At 41.7% G+C, this 23,018-nt stretch overlaps 1 protein-coding gene across 1 annotated transcript in view; it reads left to right on the top strand.

Annotated features, from left to right (window-relative positions):
- Positions 1-23,018, top strand: part of il1rapl1a (interleukin 1 receptor accessory protein-like 1a) — a 430,524-nt gene that overhangs the window by 22,008 nt on the left and 385,498 nt on the right. Inside the window, exon 2 of the mRNA XM_049594508.1 lies at positions 15,782-15,931. The gene's annotated coding sequence lies outside the window, so the exon portion shown is untranslated. The remainder of the gene's footprint in view (positions 1-15,781; positions 15,932-23,018) is intronic.

Below are 23,018 nucleotides of genomic sequence, written 5' to 3'. Positions count from 1 at the left end.
CACACCCAACTGGTCCAGTCATGCGGTCCAGATTTCTCCTTAGCCATTGGTTCAAAGTCCACCAAGGTCCAGGTAGCTGTTCGCTAAGCTAATTTATACAATGTAAAATGCCATAGGCTTGTGCTAATAACGTTAGCATGTTGTATTTGTGGGGAAAATGTGTCCAGATAAAGACAAGTGTTTGTTTGTGAATGCTGCGAGTTATAGTGAATCTGATTTGTGTACTTGTTTCGGTGTGTTTTGAATCAACTAAACTTCAAAGTAACCTCTGCTACAGACTAGTGTTTTGGAGGTGTAACTGCAAAGTGACACAGACACACCACAACACAAGTATTAATGCTCACAACGGTGTAGGCGACAGCATAGGATCTGCCGCACGAGTATAAATCCCACTTTAGAGGGCAGAGGTTATGGGCCAGCAAAGGGTCTAGAGTGTTTCACACCTGCCCTGTTTGGTTCAGTTCAATCAGACACAAGTTCGTTTGCACCCTAAGTGCGGTTCATTTGGGCAGGTGTGAACACAGCAATCACACTCAGGTGTGCACCAAAACAACCAGACCAAGACCTTCTTGAAGAGGTGGTCTCAGTCTGGTTACAAACAAACTCTGGTGCGGTTCGTTTGTGGTGAGAACGTGTTCCGACCTGGATCTGAACCAACTGCAGTCACATGACACATTGTTTGGGTTAAACATGAGAATGTTACAGTCCTGGAGGATTATTAATGTGCACCTCCTCCTGTACTGCCTTAATATGCACATTCAGCACATCCAATGCATCAAAACATTGTTTTCTAGTTGGAGCCGCGCCTCGTTTTCAAACTGTATGCTTTGACTAAAATGAACAATGACAGCAATATAGTCCACGATGAGCAGCGCTAAAATCAACCTGCGTAGTTGTCCCTCCATTGTGACATTAGAAAGTGTCACATTTATCTTGCAAGTGTACTCTTCTTCAATGTTTGGTTTACTTCCTGGATTTTTCCCACATGGAAATTCTGACCAATCAAGAGCAGCTTTCTTGCACAAGGCATTTGATCTGGTCCACTTGTAAATGTTGCTGTCAGAACACAAACCAACTCTAGGCAATTATACAACTTATTAACAAAATTTGTCCCTGATTCAGACCAAATCAAGACAACTCTAGGTCTGAAAGCACCCTGAATGTAAATGTGATATAATGTTAATAAGTAGGCATAGAGGAGGCCATGAAAAATGTCTCTCGGCAATATAATTCTAAGCCATCGCAGTTCAACTTTTTTGAGGTGAAACACTTTTCAGCTTCGGTTTTGGTGATCCACCAGTTAGGCTGGCTCTGTGTGTGTGTGCTGTACCTTTCCCTCATGTGGCTGACACACAGATTGGCCTACTTGAGAGGAAGAGAGCGGATCTTTATGAGCTCCTCATGATAAGGCAGGGAGACATTAGGGTGACGGGTGTTCTAACCCGTCCTCCTCATGGTCATTGTGTGGAAGAGAAATGTTAAAAGATGACAGCAGAGAGAGCAAGCAGATTATAATCATCCTTTACCTCTGCATGGCCTCCATCCAGCGGAGCGCCTCTTTTTTCGTCCTCTGCAGACATCCGTGGTTGGCCTGAAATGACAGAATAAGAGGCCATGACTGACTTTGATTTGTTAGAGGTGACATGTCTGCTAGCCTGTGTACTGTCTCTGTCCATATATCAGGGTTCCTGCAGATTCTTAAAAAGTCTGAAAATGCATTGAATTGATCTAAAAATGAAGCCTTAATTGGTATTAAATTGTCTTAAATCAATCTTTCAAAAGCCTTTAAAATGCTAAGACATGTGGAGGAGGGTTTTATGAATTGTTTCTTCCTTATGCTGCATTGTAAAATCCCAAATTAATTGGTAACATCCAGAGAGTGTTTTTTCCCCAACATACGATATAGATCATTTAATATCTTACTGGGCAGTGTGTCCCACAGAATTAGAGTCTACACATGGCAAAAGCTGACAATATTTTTTGTATGTTTGTGTCTCTTTGTGAACAATCTGTGAACCCTCTCTGAACTTTACTGGTCTATGATTGCAGCTCAGGCAGAATTCTCCACGAGTCCCCCCCCCCCCCCCCCAATCAGCAGCACTTTGAGTCGTGGGGTGGAGAATTGATCAGTCAATCACTTTGTGGTTGGATCAATCAGAGCTGTGTGGTTGTCATGGGAATGCAGCCAGTTTGATAAAGTAGGTTTGCAAAAACCTTGTCTATGTCTATATGGATTAATGAACAATTAAGTTTCACTTTCACTGCGTCTGACTTTGAGTTCGCTCTGAGAGTGTGGTGCTCTAAATAACCAAACATTACATATATTTCTGTGCTCCTAAGGAACAGTCCACCTTCAAAAATAGAAAATCAGTATGTTGTGGCAAATGCTAATATGATGGTGGGACCCCACAAATAAATGAATGAGTGGGAAACGCTGCTGGATCCAAAAAGTCATGTTTTATGTTACAGTACACATTTGAGCAAAATTGTTCTGAATCCAAAGTAACTGATGTTGGTTCAAGGTCGCCCCCCCCCCCCCATACAATGTAGTTATTGTTAAATTGCTCTCAAATTTATTTCCAAGTGGCATTAAGAGTCTTAAAAGGTCTTAAATCTAATTTGCCTAAAGCTGTAGGAACCCTGATAATTATACAGCTAAAAAAAAATTAGGAAAGCACTTAAATCACACATCAGATCTTGATGAACAAATTATACAAGTTGAAAATCTTCACTGATGTACACTGAATAATTTGTTGAGAACAAAATGATGTAACAACCATCAGTGGAAACCAAATCATCAGCCCACTGAGGGCTGGATTCAAAATCACACTGAAAATCAAAGTAAAAATTTGAAATCACAGGCTGATCCGACTTGCGTGAATTTTATCATGACAACTCATAATGTGACTCAGTAGTGTGTGTGGCCCCTGTGTGCCTGTATGCACTCCTGACAATGTCTGGGCATGCTCCTGATGAGTCGGTGGATGGTGTCCTGGGGGATCTCCTCCCAGACCTGGATCAAGGCATCAGTGAGCTCCTGGACAGCCTGTGGTGGTACTTGGTGATGTCAGATGCACCGACACATAACATCCCATAGGTGCACAGTTGGATTTAGGTCAGGGAAATGAGAGGACCAGTCAATGGCATCAATGCCGTCATCATCCAGGAACTGTCTACCCCTCTAGACAGCCAATCCCCACCATCATGTTACAGCCTTGTCATATTTATCTTTTGATAAAAAAGTCTAGCTTGTATGGCGTAAATGTAAATTTACCCTGTGGCTTCAAAAATTGGTGTTGAATAAGGATTTTTTTCAAGGTATTATACATTCGTGAACCTAATATTTTACACCTAATATATTAAGTGGCTGATGGGAATGCGTTCACTCTGGATCAGACCACAGCTCATTTATGCTCCTTTTACACAAGAACATGGTTATGTCGGTGTCATGTCAGTCTTATGCACATGCCTTTGAGTAAAGTGGCACCAAACCTTCATAGTTGTCGAGGGTGCCACAGTGGCTCAGTGTTTAGTGGCCTCACAGAGAGATCCTGACATCTGTTCCTCTCTCTCTGGAGTGTGCATGCTCTCCTGTCAGCGTGGGTTATCTCTGGGTGCTCTGGTTTCTGCCCACTGTTCAAAAAAGAGACTCTAAATTGACATTTAATTTGATCTAATTCAGCAAAATCTATTCAAACAATTGGTCAGTAAACACTTGCAAGTAAAATTACAGATCTATGTAATGAGTTAAGTAGTTATAAATAAGCAAGGGGAAACACTAATATATTCTTGTTTACCTGTGCCAAAAACGTTGTTAATGTTTTCTGAAGCTTTTAGATGTTTAACATTGGCAAAAAAAAATGTAGTAAAGCAGACATTTATTTTCAATTATGATCAGTGAGAAACACATGATGCTGATGTGAGTAAAGCTACATACAGTATTTAAATAATTGATGCATTATAAGTTAAAAAGACATAAACAACAACAACAAAACTGTAGAGGCTTTGACAGAGGTGGGAGTATGTCGCACATGTGCAAGTCACAAGGAAGTCCTTCGTCACAGTGGTGAAAATTAAGCAAGTCAGAGCAAGTCCCTGCAATAAGTCAGGCAAGTTCAGGTGATTGGTCAGGTCAAGCAAGTCACAAGTCAAGTCATACTCACAAATTCATCAAGATAAGCTGCAACCGGTGATGGAATGTTTATACATTTATTCAGGTACTGAAAGTACAAACGAGTCTGTTATTCTCAGGCTGTTCTCTACTTCTCTTCTACGTTGTAGAGGGAAATATTGTACATTTTACTCCATTACATTTATCTAACGGCTTCGGTTATTGAAAACACTAACAGCAACCAGCCAACAATTGGTGCAGCCTAAATTACGTCTGAATGAAATTATTTTTTCTGAGGCAAATTGTCTTGTGTAACAAATGAATGATTTCTTTTGAAATTCAGACATTTACCAGTCAGCCAAAGGCAACCCCTTCATGCTCAGAGGAGCACTGTACTTTAATTGCGGTTAACATCTAATGTGAAAGCAACAATTTAAGGGTCTTACATAATAACTTTTTTATTTCGACAAATAACACATCCTCAGAATTTTTAGGAAGGTGAGGAATAAAAGTCGCTTTTACTAAAAACAATGAATCTGATCGTGAATTAATCATTTCTAAAAATTTGATACAAATGAAATGAGTGTTTTTTTTTAATGCTGTGTAAGATGTCTGACACTTGCTGAATACTTTTGAGCCAATGTGAGCCACATGTCCTAACTGGAAGTGAGTGTCCAACAAGTGTACTGTGTCACGTTACAGCACACGCTCTCTGTCCACACTGATTCCATTAAAATGGAACTCTGTTGTATCATGTCAACAAACCACTTACCTGTCAGCTGTGGTCTCAGAGTAATTAATGAAAAGATGGGTGATATAGTTGTGGCTACCATATCACTGTATATCATAACACCATCTCCCCTTTGTAAAACAAGCTAACTTGCTAGCGAGCTCTGTTGAGCACCCCACACAACAAAATGTACCAGAGACACAAGTTATTTAGGTTTTTATTTTGAAATGAGGCGGTATCATATAGATACTTCCTCATTTGAATCTCGTGAATCAGCCGGCCCTCGTTCATTGCGATGCTTTCAATGAAGCGACAGGAATAAAATACAAACCTGGCATCTGACAAAAGTCCTGTTCAAAACGGCGTGCGCTTCGTCACACTGTAGGACTGTGTTTGGAGCTGCTTTCCTAGTGGCCAACAATCAGTTCAGTGTCTGCCCAGTTAGCACAAGCTGACACAGCAGCAGCGGGTAACATTTGACACTGAGCTTTTTGACTCACTCAGACACCAAAAATGCTTGATTCTGTTGTCAAGCCCATTATCAACTATTTGGTAATGTTAGCCGTGCAATGCTTCAATTAGCCCTTTTATTAAGGGCGCATGGGAGGGTGGATTCTCACCAACTGTCCCAGGTGTGGAGCTTCAACTCCTGTAGCAGTAGCCTCCTAGTGAGGGTGAAGTTACTGCGTGAGTCTCATGATAGTGTCTGCTCACTTCTTCTTCCTCCTGCACCTTTAGCATTGATGAGCTTCTCATCTTAAACTGGACTGTAAGCAGTGGTGCAAGAAGTACTCAGATCTATTGCTGTCAGAAACACTGCTTTATTGGTGTTATCTGTACTGAATATTTAAAACGGTGTCAATATTCATTTTCCGCAGTATTAATACATGGGTACCAGCTGCACTTTCTGGCTGTCTCTTTTATTGTTAAAGTTCACTAATGTCATTGTTGTCATGTTATATCCTTGTTATATTTATAGCCTTGTTCCCCATAGTATTAAAATGGTATTGAATATCAATGTTCTTTTAAAGTTAGAAATTCCATTGTGACAACAATACTCAGATCCTTTTTGCTCTTTTTGCACTTAACCTTTATTCCCATATGCAGTCTTACAGAGGTGGACATACAAACATGATGTATGAATCACATAACACGTGAGCATTGCATCGACATATCTTCTTTGGGTTCTGTTCATAGAGACATCGCAGACATAGCCACCCAATTAACCTCATTCTAACTAATATGCAATCAGCCAGACCAGACACTTCCTCAAACACCCGTTGGGACACTCTGGAGATTAACGAGAAGGTCAGGGGAAATCTCAATTATACTGTCAGTGTACCATCACTGTGCTGTACATGCACGTATGCACGGTTACATCTGTATAAATGGCTTCAGTTACTGCACAGCTTCAATTAAAAGCAGAGCCCCAAACAAACCCTGAGTCTGTTTGCTAGGTAGGTGTGGCTACATGTTTTGACCAGTAGGCTAAACGCAGGTCTAGTCAGTCTGGTTGCCATTTAAGCTGCAAAGAAGTTCATTTTTATAGTTTTTTGGGCACTTTGCTCTCTCTCTGTCTGTCTCTCAGTGCATAACGTTGATTTAGATGCACTGTCTCTGAGCTACATCTATTGAATGATTTGTAATTGGTATGTAATATGATAATTTTTAGACAATTTGATTTCCATACTGTTTCCTGTCTTGAAGCCATTTGTATAAGTGGGCTATTAGATTCTTTTTTATTACTCTCTTATTAGTCTGCATGAAGATCTTTTCTTAATTAGACGGTAGTTTACATATACAGTAGTGTCTCTCACCCTTTCCCTCCCTCGGCCTCTCTGTTGATGTTGTGTACATAAATGAGATTAACAGCCTTAATAGATAAATAACTAATAATAAAGATTTAAATCATTTTCCAGCACTGGATTCATTTGAAAGGCCAACTGATGGAAAACGACTTTTCAACTCCCCCTACAAAGATTTTTAATTGTTCCCAACTACAGTGGATTTAGACCTATTTGATACTTTTATACTCATGTTATAGTTTTGTGCCCTGTGCTGCAAACCTTTAAACCTCTGTAGCTCCAGTGCTGTGTGAAAAAGGTCAATGTACAGCCCTGCTATTTATTTTATATCATTTTTCATTTACATGTTGTGCAGCTGTATATTTTCAAACAGGCTAAATAATCCCTGTCTTTGCGTTTTATTTTGTATGTTTTTGTAAAAGTGCTTGTGACATCTCAGATGTGGCTTTGACTTTGAAAACATGTTAACCAGGAAATCCAGATGTCCCACCCCTAGCAAATTCCAATTTGCACTGCACAGGAATCTGGCCCCGACAAGCAGAGTCCGCTCAATCACCAATTGGACCAATCAGTCTATCTGACAGAGGCGGGCTCTGGGCGGGCGTAACATGATGACGACAGTGCTAGTAGGAGTCGAAAGGTAAACAGCCAAGATGGCAGCTGCCGAAGGACCGCGTCCATTCAGTTTAGCTTTGGAAGAAACGCTAAGCCAACTACACTTATCTTTTTCCTTGAGAGAGGAACAGAAGACTGCCCTAGAAGCCTTTGTTTCCAGGAAGGACGTTTTTGCCGTTTTGCCGACGGGATACAGCAAAAGCATAATATATCAGTTAGCCCCACTGTTCGGCAAACAAATGGGGCTTAGTGCAATGAATACGTCACCTTGTTTTTTTCTCTGATTGGCCATTATGCTATCCAGTTGCGTGCAGCGGCATTTGAAATGCCTCAGTTAGTGCCGCCCCTTGAGTAGGAAGGGTGTATCGGTGAGGGCCAGACTCAGATCTTTCTAGATTTGAGTCTGGATTTCCAGGCTTAAAACATGTAGCTCATTATGTACAAAATACAGAGATATATATCGTGTATCACCAGTCAGCTGTAATTACTGAGATATGAGTTTTTGTTCCTATCGCCTAGCCCTTCTCACCATCATTCATGTTATGCGTCATCAGGAAGGGGTTGCTAGAAACCAAATTCCAGGAACAACAATGTCATCAAACAGTAGAAAAAAGAATAGCCTTTACTCTGTTTCACAGTTCCACCAACAACGTCTTCATCTTTGCTTCATTGTGTTTACAGTTGTGCATGAAAATTTGCTCTGTGCTCCTATCCATCAAAGTCACAGATGTGAGGGAACACGTCAGGGAAGGCAAAACGTTTTCTAACATGCTAGTCTTTGTGTCAGAGACATTGTGAGGCCTCCCAGATGCGACATCAGTTGTCGTCCACATTCAAGCAGACACCTTACGTCTGCTGACTTAGGCTATAATTGGGCTGACACTGTGTGGCTTTCGTCTGTTTCCATGCACTTAGTCACATTTCGCTGTTATCGATACACAAATTTTTCAACCTCAGCCACGGAAACTTTTAAAATATTTTGATATTTGATTCTTAGAACTTTTTCATATTGTCAGTAACAAGGGAGCCCAAGATGACATTGCTTTTACGTTTTGAAGTCACAACCTAAAAGGGTTGGGTAATACTAGTTTAACCTTTAACAATGAAATATGTTTTATAAGATGGTCATGTTTTTTATGGAAAATCTTAATCAGAAAAGTGTTCAGCAACAGCTGTCTGTGTGAATATAATGGAGCAAAAGGTACAATGTTTGCCTCTGAAATGTAGTGGAGTCCTGCTGCTCCTCACCACTGGCTTGTTGTGTAAATGATGCAACCATTTATATTGAACCATATTACTCAGTGGCCTTGATCATACCATGAAATGTTGTTTGAGCTCTCAGCAGTCTCCAGACCCTGCGCACATTTTCTAAATGGGCGAGTTTAATTCAGACGAGTGATAAAATATTGATTGCCACTGAGTGGATATATAAAACAACAGCTTTGTTGAAACCACAAAGAAAAGTTAATAGTAAAGCAAAGCATGAAAGGATTGCCTGGTGAAACAATGTCTGCATAAAGAATGCTCTGCCTCTCCTGGAGTGTCTGGATATTTGCCATGGGAATAATAAGACCCTGCATTCAAACAGTGGAGAGCACCAGTGTAACAATACATGTTTGAAATAACTATCAGAGGGGCCATTCACGCAACCTTTGGTTAATCACCCAACTGCCTCCTTGCATTCTCCGCATCCCTTTCTCTCTTACCTCACGCTCAATACACCTCCACATAGCCAAGGAATCTCATTCATCACTGCCAGTCCACGGTGGATATTAGTAACCCCGCAACAGTGTGAGAGAGTGTATTATCTCTCTGCTGCTTGTCTCCTTACTTCATCACAGAGTTGCCCATGTAATGGAGTAATTTCCAGAAAGGCTGAGCTGCTGATTACAGCTTTGTTGTTGGTCTGGTTGTGGTATACGTGTGTGTGTGTGCATGTGTGTGTGTGTGTGTGATTGATTCATGCTGAGCTTTTAGTTGTTTCTGTAGACACTGAGATGTACTGTGGCCTTCTGTGTGTGAGCATTGTCTTTGTTAATCTCTAAATCGTTGGTGGAAGAAGTGCATTTACTTAAAACAGCTTCAAGGAGATTTTAACTGGTTATGAAACTGTCTCAGTTTAATACCAACGCCTCTATATGACCTACATATACAAACAAGACCATCAGTGAGAAGACTGGATATTTCTATATAGTTATTTTAAAGAGAAAGTTCAGTATTTTTTAACCTGGACCCTATTTTCCTGTGCTTTTGTGTTGAAATGACTTATTGAGACAACAGTTTTTAATTTGGTCCAGGAGTGAGTGAGACCGCTGCACTACCACTACCACTACCACTACTACCACTTTGCACTACCATGCAAAAGTTCAGGTCTCAGGAGGATATAGTTTCCAATCAGATCTGAGCCACTTCCATATGTGGCTCAGATCTGATTGGCATCTGACCACTGTGAAAACAGTCATATTGGAATTCATGGGTTTCCCACATATTTCACAGCACAGGCGCAGATCATTCACCGTGGTGTCAGAGTGGTCCGTTGAAACTACAGAAGGTTTCCGTAGTCATCAGCCAGTAGAGCCCAACTGCCAGACCTTTTTTGATGGGGACAGCTTGCCAACATGCTGTGACAGTATAGTCGATAGGTGCAGACAGATATCAGAATGTAACCCTGGACGTTCTTAAGTTTGGAGGAACTGTTTCTTCATGAAACCCTCCACATCATGGCCCCACCTGACTCCTCTCCCAGCATCCACCTCTCTCTCCATAGAGCTATTGCTGCTCATAGAGCTAGTGGACCAAAGGCCTGTTTGTACGACAGCTATTCACCCCAAAAACCCATTGCTCTGAGGAGCCACTTCTCCAAAAATATGCTCCACACATTTCCAAACAGAAGCACATGGCTAATTACTATGCAGAATGATGTCAATGGACCCTCCTACTATAGCAATCATTGAGGAAATGAAGCTTGCGCCACTATGTCATCCATTTTTCCCCAAATGCCTGTTCTGTTCTGATGTACTTATACTCTACTTGAGAACTTCTGTTATATGTGACTTTATACTTCTACTCCACCACAGTGGCAGACCCAGAATGTCCGAGGAACAGGGGTGAAAATAATAAAAAGGGCACCTGCTGCATGCGGTGGGGCAGCAGCGTGCAGAAACTTTTTTAGCATGTAGGGCAGCCTATAGCCTTTATGGCACTGCATCATGTTTTCTCAATTTCAAGGCCACTCTAGAGGGCATCTTATTGATTTTTCTTTACTGGAAGGGCGACCTGGAGGGCACTTTATCATGTTTTATCTATGGGGCATCCAAGAGGGCAACAAGGGGCGGTTAAAAAAAAGCTCCAAAGAATTCAGATTCTTGCAGCAGAGCTTTGCTTTTTCTTCTTTCCTGCGCTCTAAATCATCCCATGGACCCACAGATTTATTTTGTGACCCACTGGAGGGTCACAGGGGATTTTACTCAGCTATTTTGAATGTCGTGCCTACTTGTCGTAGCGTGTGTTTACATTAAAAGTAAAGGATCTGAGTACTTCCTCCAGCACTGATGCGTACTCACCAGAGCAAACAAGCTATTTCAATTTTAAGGGGACAAAAAAGCAATAGATTGCGCTTTCAAATGCTCAAGGATGCATCAGAAATACACCCTGTGCAGACACTAAAAAGCAGGATCGTGGTGTCTGATCATTCTGTGACTGTCATCCTGGCGACAGCTCATAGTAAAGAGTGCAGGCGTTAAAGGGTTTATTGAGCGTATGGCAACTCTTAGAAGACTTTCGTTGAAATCCCTTCCCTACACAAGTCTCGCCTAGTTTATATTCTCAGTGCAGAGCCATGTGTGTCTCCCCATGCCCTTAGTCTATGGGTGGCATTATAGACTCAGCAGGGTGATCAGTGGGGGTCAGAGCCAGCGTTTAACCCTCTGTAGCCCCAGCAGCTTCTCTCCCTCCTGGACACCTGTTCTTCTTCTCTCACATAGGGGAGGCAGCCGTAGACTCAGAGGTGAAACCAGTGATATAGCACGAAGGTATAGGTGTTTCTGAAAAGTCGTTATTTAATACTATTAAGATCAATCAGGAAGGATACTGCAGTCTTTTTCTTGCAGAGACAAACAGATCTTCTTTACATTAGACACTATTTCAGGTGCAGTAACAGAGAAGTCTCCTCAGAGAGATGTAAAAAAATGTTGTTTGTTGAGAAATGTGTGAGCTTGTGTCTCTGTTCATGTAAAATTGAAACTGATTTGGGAAAAAAAAAATTGTAAGTGTATGTATGAGGTCCCAATCCCTTGCCAGAAAGACAGACTGAGAGAAAACAGAATCGGAGGAGCCAAGAGGGAGGGGTTCGTGGAGGATTTGGGTCATAGATTGCCAAGAGGGATCGTATTGTGTGTGTGTGTGTGTGTCTCTCTGCGTGTGTGTGTGTCAGGGTCTGTGAATGTGTATGTTTGCATGGGTGCTTTTTTCAGTCTGTATATGTGTGTTGTCACGTGTGCGTGTATCAGTTACGCAACAGTTTTCCTGATTAAAAACAATTTTGTTTTTTAGCATTGTCTTTCATATGGAGAGCCGTGCTCACTGCAGGAAACAAAAAGCTTTTAATTGGGGGTTAAAAACTAAAAGAAATAAAAATATTTTTGATGCAGATATGCATAAATTCTTCCCATGCTAGCTTTTAGCGTCGTTCTCTGGATGGCAAGGTAGGCCAGTTGGTTGGTGCACCACTGCAGTCCAGACTAAGGATAGACCGATACATCGGCCGGCCGATATATCGGGCCGATATTTGAGTTTTTTACTTGTATCGGCATCGGCCGATACGTGCGTGGGTTCGTGGATTTATTTTTCCCTAGCATGATTTACAGACAGGCATCCACGGGCAGCTCTGTGTTGCCGGAAGACCCTGCAGCGCGCATGCAGCGAATCCTACTGTGTACAGTAGTTGTTATATTATTTATGCTTCAGCTTAAATATGTGTTTATTTTATAAAGACATTACTGGAAGATTTAAGAGCACTGAACTCTTTTTTTATTTGAATGTATAATAATAATAATAATAATAATAATAATGATAATAATGATAATATTCTACCTGTTCTACCTCAACTTTCCATCTTGTTTTAGTATTTTTTACTGTTCAATAAATGTTTCTTATTTTAAACTTGAGACCTGTAATATTTGTTATCATTGTGTCATTTTTTTGATGTAAATTGAGGGAGCAAAAGCAGTATCGGCCCCAAATATCGGCTCAAGAAAATCGGCAGTCCATAATCGGTCATCGGCTAAGGGTGACGGAAAAAAATCGGTATCGGCATCGGCCCTAAAAAATCCATATCGGTCTATCCCTAGTCCAGACTGAAATATCTCAACAACTACTGGATGGATTGCCATGAAATTTGGTTCAGATGTTTACGGTTTTCAGAGGATGAACCCTAATGACTTTGGTGATGTAGTGAATTTTTCTTTAGCACCACCAATTGGTAGGGTTTTCACCTATTCTGGGAGATACTGTTGTCACATTAGAGACAGATATCCATCGTGCTAAAACAATGATGACCCTCTGACTTTTCTCTAGAATTGCCATTGATTTTGGTTAACACATTCATGTCCTCCTCAGGATGAATTTTTGTAACTTTGACTTTACCTTAACTCTTTATCTTGCACCACCTTCTGCTCTGATTTTCAATTTGTAAATGTTAATATGCTAATACGCTAAACTCAAAACGTGAACATGGAAAACATTGTACTTTCTCAACATTGGCATGTTAGCATTGTCACTGTGAGCATGTTAGCATGTTGATAATCTCTATAAACATTTATCTGCATATGTTTGCAGAATATGTAGGTAATAGTGTCACGGTACCAAAATTGGGACCCACGGTACGATACCAGTGAAAGTATCACGGTTCTGAGTAGTATCACGATACCACAGCAAAAATGAGGCAGATGTGCCTTTGGTCATTTACAAAAAGATAAATCACTTTTCTATAATACATCAATGACATTTCAATGGAATAAATTACTTATTGACGTATTCATACTTCAAAAACAGCATCAATAAGTGATTAACATAGGGCGGATCAAAATAAAATAAATAAAATAAAACCAAAAATCAACCAGCCACCCTCCTCCCCTGACAAGTTAAGAACAGTCCCTTCATAAGTAAAGAACAGTCCCTAAAGTGCGGTGAGGTTTGTGGACCGTTACCTGCCACAAAGAGAGAAATGTGAACGGCTCGTTTCTCCTCTGACACGTCACATACCTGTGTGCCCCCACGGCTCGGCTGTTCAGGTACTTTTGGAAGAGATATATATATATATATATATATATGTATATATAATTTGGACCTGGAACCGGGCTTCTCGGTCGCCGGTAAACTGCGTTATCTTGCAGTGGCCATAGTGCTCCGCTGTATTCCTTTCTGTCACCCCTGTTCAACCCACAACCATCAGGATTCGCCTTTCGTTTCTGCTGCTGGTTGAAATCTGTACTCGCACAGCATGCTGAATGATTTCTTTTGCTTGCACAAAACTATTTTTAGTCGCAAATGCGAGTAAAATGCTCACACCGTAGAGCTCTGTGGATATATAAACAAATCTAGCCTACAAGTAAAAATAAGTAAATAATAACTTTCACTGCTCAGAGATACTCAATAGCTCAGCTAATACCTGACATGTCACTAGAAAAAAAAACACTGCAGCCAGGTGGCCAGCGCGTGCCGTTATTGGACGGCGCATGGACACTCACCCTTTTGTGATTGGACTTTGAACTTAACCCACAGTAGTGGTACCGGTACTCCAACATTATGGTATCATATGTACCATGGTGTTTAAGTACTGCGCTAGTAGTAACTGGACACAATTTTGGTAAAGCATTCTGATTTTTGTTTATAGTCCAGGTAGTATGGACTAATCACGTTCAAGCGCATTATGACTTATTTAGGACTTGAAACTCAAATAATAGGACTTGGGACTTAACTCAGGACTTTTTAGTCTTGTCTTCGGACTTGACTCAGGACTTGAGTGCCAATACTTGAGACTTACTTGGGACTTGTGGAATAATTGCCGCTTTAACACCGCCTCTTCAAGGTGGGAATTTCACGCCGTTATTCAGCCTCGCTCTTCCATGTAAAAGGTACGATACTGCGTGTGCAACCCACCATCGTGAGATTTAAAAAGCAGCTGATAGCAGTTAGCAGCTAATTCAAAGAAGAAACGCAGCTGAAAATGTTAAATTGGGAGAAAACTGAGGTCCACAAACTTCTTACCCGCCAAGGAGAGGATGAGATCAACCACTAAACAGGGAGGGTAAATGATTGTTATTGCCATGTCAATGCCATTGTTACTGTTTATAAAGCGCTTCCAATTCATATGTCCCACGAGAGGCCAAAGCTGTTGTGTTTTGCCTCTCTTTGCTTCAGCGATACTGGCATGCTATCTAAAATCACACAAGGGAGTGGCATGATGTCACTGTTGTTTGGTTGTGGATTAAAATACAAAGGCAGTGCAAAGACAGGACTTCTTAGCGGCCTTTAGTGCGATCTCTGTGTTAACGGGCTAATGACTTGGTCCCACCTCTGCTAAATCGTCATCATACCAATAGCGATGGGTTCTGAGATTGTCATGCTGATGTTCATACAGTATATAGTACAGCCTCACAGAGCTGCTAGCATGGCTATAGACTCTTTGTCATATTTAATACAACTTTTCCCCCAAAGAATAATTATTGTGTTTTCTAGCATTTCCCATCAAGAACAAATAATACGGTCAAGACTGTAGGACACAGTGCCTCTATGTATAAAAGATTGGAAACTGATGTGTCTTGGTGAAAGAAAAAGAATTATAAAATGAAATGTGTGGAAATAAGCAGAAAGAAAACTGAGCTGTAATGAAACCTTGTTTTCCCCTGTGTTCCTTCTTACAATTTATGTGAATAAAATGAGTTTTGGTGGAAAAACTTTGATACTGTCACTATGGGAATTGTCTTTCTTTCACCACTGCTGGCCTCTTTAAGACAGGCAGACACATACACACACACTCCAATATCTTCCACTGCAGGGTCACAGTACACTGGGTCAGCCAAAAAACACTGTGTCTGGAGCACTGATCTGTAGCTGTTAAGGGCCTTGCACAAAGGCATGCTTTTGGCAGTGATGTTAGGCGCTATGGGTGAAATGCCAGCCTGTCTCCGAGCGCTGGCTTGCATCCAGCTAGCGCTCTCCCATGAGGTCGAGGGTGATTGGACCACTGACCTCCACAGTGATGATCGGCCTTTAACTGCACGCATGATGGGGCATCATGAACTTGCAAATAATAATACTGTACTGATAAAATAGTAGCTCAGCTGTGTGGCCTTTTGGCTGGACTTATGTGTCTGATGGAGTGTTTCATGCTCAGTAACAGTGGAGTGCACTTATTTTGCAGCCAGTCATGAGTGTAGGGGGTAACCCAGTAACTCCAGCCTCTGTCTGTCATTCACTCCACTGAGTTGCATTTATTCTGAATCTCCTCTGTTTGTTCAGCTCAGGGGTCAGGAGGTGACGACCTACTACTCTGGACTGTCATCACATGACCTCACAGTGACATCGCACGGGGAGATGCCCTGTGGACTCAGCATATCTGCACTCATCTCCCGTCAATCATATCAACAAGGAGGGAGCCAGCGGTCAGAGGTGATGCTTAAATGTTTTCTCTTTGTCGCAGTCTGTCAGCCGTGTTTCTAAATGGTTGTAAATATTGTTTCGACGTAAGAAAAGGAACGTCCTCGCGGTTTGGTAGTCGAGTTGAATCAAGGACTCTGCCTTCCCTCGTGATTTTCCAGGGAAAGACAGATTCACCCCTGATTATAGCTCGTGAAAGGCGCAGCAGCAAAGCATATTCACCCCTGGAGGACGTGTTCATGAGTAATCAGATTGTGTGAGAGATTTTGGAGTGACGAGCATTAGACTTTTCTTTGCTGTGACTGGAAAGATGATATCAAAGATCTTTTGTACATTTTTTTTTTTTTTTACATTTCTTCAGCCATGAAGCACATTTAATGTTAGAATTTAGTGTCATGAATGTAAAATATGAAAGAGGATGAAGTATATATTCAGAATACAGAAAAATCCCAGCTGGAATCTTAGAAAAAAAAGGCAGATAGAGAAAATCCGCAGTTGTTCTCCTTTTGATGATTTTTTTTGATCAGTTGTAAGACCTGGGGATGATCCTGGTTTGAACTTTCTTCTCTCTCATCAGTAATGTGTCAGAGTGATTTGAATCTGTGGATTATTTGCATGTAATTGTTGAATCGAGTTAGAGATTGGAGGGATGATTGAGGGCCTCGTCTCCACGCGGGCTGGCGTTATCCCAAAATTTCATAGACTGAGATTTGGTTATGGACAAGGCTGCGCTTCATTAGCACAGAATGAAGCTGTTGAGACTTTTGCAGCTGGCCTGGAAGCACAGTTTAATAGACTGGAATCAAATCGTGGGATGGAAAATAGACTGAAAGCTCTGTGGGAGAAAGCAGTCAGGGAACTTTTAGAATCTGAATAAGGGTTTATTCACATGATTTATGGTCATATTTAGATATAAAGGGACCACTTATTCAACTTTTGGGACATCCAAAAGCTTTTGGGAATCCATTAAAACATCGTATGTATAACTGTATTTATTCTAACCACAGCACATTTCTTATTTTCTGTCTCTGGCTGTTTTAATTTCCATTATGCAGCATATTTGTCACCTTCTCTGATTACTGTCTTAGCCTTGGGAGTCACTCTGCCACAGCTTTGACTTTTTAGTGTAATGCACGCAACTGTCATGGCTCCGTATCAACATCTGTGAGCACTGTGATAGTTTAGGCTAATGTTTTAATTGGTTCCCAAGAACAGAGGGCAAGCCAAATTGCTTTAGTGTCCCAGAGGCTTTCTCTCTTAATGAGATATTCTCCCCTCTCAGGATCAGAGGGGTCCTGACCCACGTGTCGTCACTGGGATATTATTGTAGCATGTTCCCCCTCTCTCTGATGGAGCGAACTGAGAGGTTAATGAAAGCAGAGATGTCTGTACACGCAGGGAAATGCTACTTTGTAAAGAGAGTAAGAGATGCAGAGAAACAAGGGAGAGAGGAGAAAGGCTTTTGTCACCTCCACCAAGGAGGTCATGTATCCGGCTCTGTTTGTGTGTTTGTCTTTTTGTTTGTCAGCAGGATTACGGAAAAACTACTAGTTCGATTTTCATACTTGGAGGATGGGTATAGCAGTGGCCAAGATAGAACCCATTAAATTTTGGAGTGGATCCAAATCACTTGGCAGGTACAAGAATGATTTTTAAATTTGCAAGACATTCATAGTCTGGGCCGGTGTTCCCTGCAGAAGTACCTGCCGGTCACCTCCAAAAAAAGGTGGTTTGTGGGTGTTTTTTGTCTTAATTCTATATCTAGATTCTGTTTTGGGTGAAAAAAAGAACATCTGGGTTGGATCGCGAGTGTTGGATGATACATATATTAAAATAAAATGAGAATGACAAAACTTTAATTTAATGTTTTAGCATTTTAGTCGTCTGACTGCTGACTAGTTTGTGTGAAGGCTCTGTCTTCTGTGCCACCTGGAACATGAGAGCTGCATCAATCAGGTGCAACAGTATGGTTCATTTCAGTTCGTAACCCATTTTTTTCTGTTTCCACTGTGAAAAGTTGTGGATGGTACCAAAGGAACCGTTCTGTACCGTCCCCATTTTTGGTCCCCCCCTCTGTTGGGGTACCTAGCACACAGATCTGGTACTAAAAGGTGGAGCTGTGAACACTGCAGTCTGTTGATTGGTCAATGGAGGACGGTCACTCTGCTCAGGGCTGAGTTGTGGCTGGTTTTGAGGCTCATGTAACCACTGTTCATACCATGGCAAGTCTAACATACCTAACACAAAATAATCACTTTAAATGTGCTGCTTAACCAATTTATTTAAACAGTGCATGGTTATTTTAGGATTTGCAGTTTAAGTCAGGTCGCAGAACGTTGTGGCTCTTGTATGGGAGCATGTCTTGAAAATCAGACCTGTACAGGAGTTGCCTGCACAGAGCTCTCACCTTCAGCATCACAAGCAAACATGGATGTGGCTGAGATGAAATCGTAACGGCTAGCAGTGCAGTGCAAACAACGGCAACAGTGCTGACAGCGTTTACAGTGTTAATTAGAGTTAGCTCACAATCACCAGGGCAACCTGAAGTGGAGGGGGTTATTAGAGGACTGGAAGGTGGGTGAATAACGGCGCAAGAGCAGGCCTGACAGAGCTAGTAGTGTGCTCACTCAGCAGTGGACATACCATCCTGTATAACCACCACTCTCCTGCGCAAACTAATCCTGCGTAGTTCACAATTCAGAGCAGTGGTGAATGTCTAGCCCGTGGGTACATGAATGATAGTAGTTTGCTGCTACATTAATGGACTGAATGATGTATATTGCAGCTTCTACATTACAAGAAAGGGCATTTGACCTTGTCTTTCTAAAATCTGTAGTTATGTTGTATTCTCCAGAGCTGTAAACTCAAAATTGGGTTTTAAATTAGATTTTTTTTTTCCCTTCTGGAGCCTAGACCACTGCAAAGTCCATCCTCACCTTTCATCGATTAATCAAAGAGAAGCAGAAAAAGAACCAAGACAGAGCGGGGAAGCTGATGTCCTTCACCTGTGGCGACAAAGGCTCTTTAAACAGGAATGAAAAAATGAGAAAAGATTAGAATCTGTGAGGGCTGTCAGTGTGGAGTGGGTACATTTCCTTTTTGGTCTCTTCACTTTGACAACCAAGAGGAAAGAAAGGAGAAGAGAATGAGAGGGAAAGAAGAAGCCAGTTAGACGGCCGTTCTCACCCTCTGGCCATTTCTTATACCGATGATAAAACAGAGATATCAGAGATACGGGGAGCAGTCCTACTGATAACAGCATATATGACACCTACCTCTTTCCCGCCAGCGAAGCAGAGATATAGCAGATACCTAACATGGAGATCTTTATTCTGCCTCCCTCAGGCCTCACTGCACCACCTCTTCCTTGCTAAGTCCTCCTCTATAAGCTGCTAAATCGATCTGATACACTTTGTTTAACCCCCTGAAGGATCTGTTAGATTAAGAATCAACCGGCAATCTTAACCCACAATCCATTCAAACTTAAAGCCCAATGATAACCTCATTTTATAGGGTAAGTAGAAAAACACACTGTTGCTATTTACAGCAACAGTCAGGTTAACAACATGTGGTTAAATACATTTTCTATATTAGAGGAACTTAAGGACCCTCCACTGTTGGAAAATGTGTTTTTCTTATTGTTACTTGATTGGATGTTTTACTGTAACTGTGCAGGACGATGGCTGGGCTAGAAGACTGTTTCTACATTTATCAGCCTCTCTGTTGCTCACCTTCAGGGGATTTTTCAGATGTTTTGAAGTCGCTTATGAGGTATGTGTCCATAGTCAGTGTATTACCAACAGCAGATGGCAGTGGGTGCTCCCCAAGTTTGGAGAAGCAAGCAGGAATCCACAGACGCTAAAATAATGTACTGCTGTGGACCAGTGCGGCAGCAAGAAGTATTTTAGCCACCCAAAAAAAAGGTCAAAACATCAGTTTAGGCGTACACTACATTTGGAGTATTCTCATTGCTTTATCTTGATGTGAGATAGCAAATTCCAACATACTCTCTCTTTCTTTTCTTCGTTGTCTTTATGATGTCCGCCTGTAACTTATTTTTATTTTGCTCCACTCTGAAAACATTAGCATAACCAGTAGGCCTTTGATAGCATGGCTGTGGATATACAGGTGAGATGGGAAAGATTGAGGATTGACATATAGTAAAGGGCTGCGAGGCAAAATCAAACTCACGCTGCTGTAAAGGACGCAGTCTCTAGGGGGCGCACACTCTACCAGGTGAGCTAGAGGTCGCCCCTCACCGTGACTTGTTTTCCTCCCTCTTCTGCAGTGCTCTGATGATATAGCTCTGTTGAAAACTGAAATTCAGACGTACTTCTAAGTGGCATTGTTTCCTTGTGCTACTTACAGATGTTTCTGTTTTAAAGATGATTTTTCCTTTCTTCTTCTTCGAGTTGGTAAATCTGACTGATATCAGGCAAGCGTGGTGATTCTCTCCCTCTTTTCTTGTGGTGTGCGCAGACATTCAGTAGGAGTGGGGCAGGAAGGAGGACACCACTCACTAAGTTCAGTTTTGGTGAGTTTCTATGGACAAGCTGACGTTCTCACTTTTAATCTTTCTCCTGATTGGACAAGCGTGAGAAAATGGTGCATTATAGCAGCATAGGCACCATAGCTCTAATGCCATTCAGATGTTTTAAGAGTGTGATAGGTAATCCTTCACTGAGAAGAGAGACATTAATCACATCATTTATTTATGTTTTATTACAAATATATACGTGAAAATTAAATACACTGAACAAAATGTAAATGCAGCACTTTTGTTTTTGCTCCCATTTTTCACAGCATTAAGTTAAAGATCTCAGAATTTTATTCATGCACTCATATTTGGCGGCACGGTGGTGCAGTGGTAAGCATTTTTGCCTCACAGCAAGAGGGCTCCTAGCTCGAACACAACGCAACAAATGTCCCATGTTTGAATTAGCGTGCCATTTACATGTTGACCGCAGGAATATTTATCAGAACTGTTGCCTGTGAACTGAATGTTCATTTAACTATCAGAAGGCGTCATTTCTATGAATTTGGCAGTACATCCAACCGGCCACACAACCGCAGGCCACATGTAACCACACCAGCTCAGGACTTTCACATACAGCGTCTTCACCTGCAAGATCGTCTCAGACCTGCCACCCGAACAGCTGATGCAACATTTGGTTTGCACAACTGAAATATTACAGCACAAAGCATCAGAAACTGTTTTGTTCAGTGAAGTCCCTGGAAATTAAAAAAAACATGCATTAAAAGGACTTTAAAGCCCTTGAATTTCATTTTTAACACACTTAACCTCCATGCCAACTTTCAGTCACCTGCAACAAAAACTGTGGTTGCAAAATGGTTTGGATTTTTTTTTTGACTGACAGAGCGAGCTATAGAGCTGATTTTATGACATCACAGCTGGGTTTGGAGGCCATTTATGTTCTAATGTGGAAACTTGAAACCTTCAGTGCACACGTGGGAGCCTTCATGTGTCAAAACTTTTGAAATGAAGCGTACTGGTATTTTAATAGATTCTGGATTTTTCAATGAGGGAGAATAATAGACACAAATTATGATTCAAAGCCAAATCATTTTCTGTCTTCAAACATATTTGAAGGGGCCTTTAATATTTTTCCCCTAAAGCAGTGGAACCAGATCACAATGAATGCATGGGCATTGAAATGGAAAGAATAAACGCCTCCTTGTTTGTTCCTATTCACCAAATATTGCTGTCTTCCAGAGTCATTATCATCGCCGAGTACGATTGGCTCAATTAAAACAATATACGAGCGATAACTACTTGGGGATTAATTCTTTCTGCTTCAACAAAACGACTGATGTACCTTTTGTGCTGCTGTAGCTCTGCTGCGGGGAGAGCGCTCACTAACGGCGCCCAAGCGGGGGCAGGTAGCCACTTTGACTGACAGGCTGATTTGCTGCGTTCTCCATTGCTGTTCCTCTCCACCAGGCCGAGAAAATTAGATCTACAGTCGCCATGCTAATGTCAATCAAAAGCCTCTGTTGCCTCTGTTACGCCGCAGTGGCCGCTTTTGTGTGTTTGTCTCGACTGTTTGCATGTGTTTATGTACCAGCATATGTTGGTGAATTAACTGTGTATGCGTTTAAGTCCTGCGCCGGTGAAAAATGAGTGCAGTGACCTGCGAAGGAAAAGTCGTACGAAGACATGCTTCCTCATAATGCAGTTTGGAGAAGAGGGTTTGGCTAGCTCACTGTGCTGCTAATCTAATGCAGCTCATTCATGCTGACGCCAGACGAGGCTGAATGTGGTTGGGAGGTGAAACTTGAGAGGGAGAAGAAATCAGTGTTGCAGCTGACTCTGTGAATCCCTCTTGTGGTATTTCAGGGGAAACAGATCAGAGAGGGGGAGCAGATTTTCACGGCAGGAAACAGTCTGCCTCAGCTGGCCTACTGTCTCATAACCTGATATGGCTTCTCGGCTCATTGGCTTCGAATCGCTGCACATCACGAGCAGTGCTGAGCATGTGAGTGTGTGAAAGAGCATTTTAATTCTGATTGCTGTTTACTGCAGACGGTGAGTATGTGGGTGCTTGATCTCCTCCAGTGATGCTCCGCCAGGTAGATTTGTCTCATAGCCCTTCCAGAGACAGATACAGTCGGTACAGTGTGCAGCACAGAGCCGCGGAGAAACACTCGGCGCTGCAACACAGAGCTCTGACCCAGATCCCAGACGAAGAAGGTTTTTCATCTTCTCTCTCTCTTTTTAGAACAAAGGCTCATCTAGCCCTCAGATATGTGCCTCCATTCCACTCGTTTGTGCATCCGGTTTTAGCATGCTCCCCCAATTAGGAAAAAGTACAAGGCAAAACTAAAAAAAAAAATTGCTGTTTGTTGAGTATCCACATGAGTGTGTCTTTAGAAGAGCCCTGGTTGACGTGAACTTCCTCATCACTTTTTAATCAAACCACACTTTGTGAATTTTCCCTGCTTTCTTAGTGCAAAGTTGCACCAGCGAAGCTGTTTCTTGGAGTATTTCTAATCGCGCCGAATCACATCGACCTTGTCCAAGGGCCTGTGCTTCAGTCAGCGTCATCCTCCCCAAGATTCCTCTCATTTCATGGAAAAT

The sequence above is a fragment of the Epinephelus fuscoguttatus genome, linkage group LG13, assembly GCF_011397635.1.
Source record: "Epinephelus fuscoguttatus linkage group LG13, E.fuscoguttatus.final_Chr_v1".
In the NCBI taxonomy this organism is placed as follows: Eukaryota; Metazoa; Chordata; class Actinopteri; order Perciformes; family Serranidae; genus Epinephelus; species Epinephelus fuscoguttatus.
This window is presented reverse-complemented; position numbering and strand designations above follow the sequence as displayed.